General features: G+C 44.4%; 1 long non-coding RNA gene across 1 annotated transcript; it reads left to right on the top strand.

Moving 5' to 3' along the window:
- Positions 1-2,537: 2,537 nt before the first annotated feature.
- Positions 2,538-3,776, top strand: LOC118016896. Its single transcript, XR_004680972.1, has 2 exons — positions 2,538-3,019; positions 3,664-3,776. It is a non-coding gene; the product is annotated as an uncharacterized LOC118016896 (long non-coding RNA).
- The last annotated feature ends 260 nt before the right edge of the window (positions 3,777-4,036 follow it).

The following is a 4,036-nucleotide window of genomic DNA, read 5'->3' as shown; positions in this document are numbered from 1 at the left end:
TGGGCAATAGCAATAATCCAGGCAAAGAATGTTGAAGCTAGAAGCAAGATGGTAGCAGTGGAAGAAAGTGGGTAGTTTCTATATATATTCTGAAGGCTGAACAGATGGGATTTACTGACAGATTGAATGTGGAACATGAGAGAAAGAGAAAAGTTAAGGATGACTCCAAGGTTTTTGGCCTGAAGAATTGGAAGTGGACTTGCCATTTACTAAGATGGGAAGTTTATTTTAGATTATATTAAACTGGACCTCTCCTACTTGTTTACCAAAATATTGACTTAGACATCTATATGGAGACATCAAGTAGGGAAGGAATATATGAGTCTGGATTTCAGGGGAGAGGTCCAGGGTAGAGTCATAAATTTAGAAGTCATCAGTATATTAATGGTATGGCTGAGATTCTCTAGGGTGAATGCAGAGTGAAGAGAAGAGAAGAGAAAGAAGAGAAGAGAAGAGAAGAGAAGAGAAGAGAAGAAGAGAAGAGAAGAGAAGAGAAGAGAAGAGAAGAGAAGAGAGAGAAGAGAAGAGAAGAGAAGAGGAGAAGAGAAGAGAAGAGAAGAGAAGAGAAGAGAAGAGAAGAGAAGAAGAGAGAGAAGAGAAGAGAAAGAAGAGAAGAGAAGAGAAGAGAAGAGAAGAGAAGAGAAAAGAGGTATTAATGGTATGTGAAGCCACAAGTTTGGCTGAGATTGTCTAGGGAGTGAGTGTAGAGAGAAGAGAAGAGAAAAGGAGAGGAGAGGAGAGAAAAGAGAAGAGAAGAGAAGAGAAGAGAAGAGAAGAGAAGAGAAGAGAGAGAAGAGAAGAGAAGAAGAGAGAAAAGAAAGAAGAGAAGAGAAGAGGAGATAAGAGAGGAAGAAGGGAGGGAAGGGGTGGGAAGGGGAGAGGAGAGGAAAGGAGAGGAGAGGAGAGAAGAGAAGAGAAGAGAAAGAAGAGAAGAGAAGAGAAGAGAAGAGAAGAGGAGAAGAGAAGAGAAGAGAAGAGAAGAGAGAGAAGAGAAAGAAGAGAGAGAAGAGAAGAGAAGAGAAGAGTAGGGAAGAGAAGAGAAAAGAAGAGAAGCCATCACTAGGTTCTGGGTACATTAGCACTGAGAGGTCAGGGAGATAAGAGGAAACCAGCAAAGGAGACTAAGACATTAAGTGATGTCCCTGAAGCCAGATGAAGAAAAGATTTCCAGGAAGGGAAGAATGAACAACTGTGACAATCACCACTGATAGTCAAAATGGGACCATTGGTTTTAGCAATGGGTGAGGCCATCCCAAGGTTAGGGAGGGGACTTCACTGGAATGGGGAAGACCAACAATAGTTCCAAACACAAGTCCCATGGGATGAGTGAGAGTTACTTAGTCTTCAAATATTTGCTTCATTCATTCATTCCAGCAGATACTTATCAAGCACTTATGATAATAAAAGCAAAGATAACATTTATTAAGTACCTACCATGTGCCAAACACTGAGTTTTACATGAATATCTCATGCAATACACACTTCCACAGTGAGCTATTGGTACAGTTATGCTGGAATCCAGGTGGTAACTTAGGCCTCTCTTCTCAGAAGCCTGGAGTCTTTATTTATTTATTTTTTTAATTGTGATTAAAAAACACACAACATAAAACTTGTAATCATTTTGAAGTGTATGGTTCAGTGCTGTTAAGTGTATTCACATTGCTGTGCAACAGATATCCAGAAATTTTTCATCCTGCAAAACTGAAACTCTACCTATTAAATAATTCCCCACTTCCCCCTTTCCTAAGCTTGTGGCAACCATCATTCTACTTTCTGTTTCTATGAATTTGATTACTTTGGATACCTCATATACCTCAAATGGAACCCTACAGTATTTGTCCTGTGACTGGTTTATTAGCATAATGTCTTCAAGGTTCATCCTTGTTGTAGCAGTCTGTCAGAATTTCCTTCCCTTTTAGGCAGAATAACATTTCATTGCTTGCATACACCACATTTTGCTTATCCATTCATCTGTTGACGGACATTGGGTTGCTTCCACCTCTTGGCTACTGAAAATAATGTAGCTATGAACATGAATGTGCAAATAGCCCTTCAAGATGCTGTTTTCAATTATTTTGGATATATACAGGAAGTCCAGATTCTTAACCAGTGCCCTATTAACACAGCAATGCCTAGGGGCGGAGTGGTCCTTTCTTAATGGAGCATGTCTAGCAGGAAACACAGAGATTGAGCATCTAACTCTAGGTGCTGTGAGTGTATAAAGACCAGGGTGTTAAGGGACCTAGCAGAGCCCCCCGTGTTACAAGATGAAGTTCCAGACCCTGACCCTGACCCTGACCCTGACCCTGAGATGCCCTCGGAATATACTAAGTCCCTTATTAATCAAAGGGACTTAAACTCAATGTATAACCTTCAGATGGGGAAGTCTCATGGTCTTAATGTACCCAGAGCAGACTGAATAAATGTTTTAGATTTCCAAAGCAAAATGAGGATGATGATGATGATTTTGATGATGATGACAGCTATCTTTCACTGGATGCTTACCCTATGTTAGAAACTATGGGGCCAGCTTGACACCCATGACCTTATTGAACCTTTGCAATGAGCTTGCAATGTGAGTACTGTTACTATCCTGCTTTGTCAGATGAGGAAACCGAGGCCTGGGGAGGTGAGCTCACTTGCCAAACTCTCAGGCCCAGGCTCTTGTAAGCCATTCCCCTGGAGCCCTGGGCCCCTGCCCCTCTCCTCCTCCTGCCAGTGGGTGCAGCAGGCTAGCGGAGGGGCCCCGCCGGCCACGCCCCAGCCCCAGAAATGGAGCCTTTGCCCCTGACACAGACACCGGCAGATTTCAACACTGATTTCCTCATCTTCCTTTCCAACATGTGACCCGCCGGCCCTGTGATGTGGGGACAGTCAGGGAAACGGGGTAAGGGGGCCCCGATGCTGAAGGGGAGAGACCTCACCTCTCGCTTGGACTGCCACATCGCCCCCCACGCCTGCCTCTGCGTCTCCTGGCCGGCTCTGCGCCACACGGCAGCCTGACTGGTCTTTTCAATGGGTAAGCCAGATTAGGTCACTCCCACAGCTACAGTCCTTCCGTTGTTTCCCTCCCGCAGGCTGCTGCCCCTGCCCACCTGGCCCACGATCCCGGTGCAGCCAAGCCGCCTGGGTCCTATCCGCCCTCCACTCTGTCCACTCTCCCTCCTCCAGAAAGGTCCCTCCTCCAGAAAGGTTTTCCCCAACCATCTCGGGGAAATCAGCCCACCTCTTCCGTTTAAAAAAAAAAAAATCAGTATTTTTTACTTTGGCAAAATTTAGCATAAAATGGTAACATAAAAATTACCATTTTAACCATTTTAAATGTAAGTTTCAGTGACCTTAGAGACATTCCTTACTGTTGCTTATTCCTTGGTTTGCTAACTTGCTTGCCACCTTTCTCCAGTAGTCTCCTTGGATACAGAAACCTTGTCTGTTGGGTTCACGATTGTTATCACAGTGACTATAACCATCCAGCTTATGGCAGGTGCCCCATCAGCATTTTAAAATGAATGAATGAATACCACTGCCGATGGGTCAGCCTGCTGGGCACAAGACTAGTCACTTCTAAAATGAGTACATGTTTGAAACACTAAAATGCTGACAGGCACTCACAGATGTTATTTTTTCAATTTTCTCTCTTTTTGAAATCAAAATTTAATACAGAATTTATAAAAGTAACATGTACATCGCAGTCCTGGGAAATGAAAGTGTCTGCACAATCAATAAAGCATCTGGAAGTTCAAGACTGAGGTTAAATAAAGAGAGAAATCAGAAAAGGCTTCCACTGATCTGTTGGTGTGTTTGCTCCACTGAAGTCTGATAAGGGGAGGGTTTGGGGTGTCCTAGGACAAGGACCCAGTCTCCCCATCCCCCCGGGGAGCCCTCACCACTGTGGCTGGAGTATGTGCTCTTTGCAGGCCCTGATCACCAGCCCTGTTGTGAAGGGGAAGAGTATTTCAGGGGAGAAAGCAGCCCCGTAAGTCCCAATAAAACAACAGCATGAGGCAGCAAGGTTGGGGGAGAGGCCAGGACTCCG

The sequence above is a fragment of the Mirounga leonina genome, unplaced genomic scaffold, assembly GCF_011800145.1.
Source record: "Mirounga leonina isolate KUSES-001 unplaced genomic scaffold, KU_Mleo_1.0 Mir_104, whole genome shotgun sequence".
Lineage (NCBI taxonomy): Eukaryota > Metazoa > Chordata > Mammalia > Carnivora > Phocidae > Mirounga > Mirounga leonina.
Note: the sequence above shows the minus strand (reverse complement) of the source record. Positions and strands in the feature narration are given on the sequence as shown.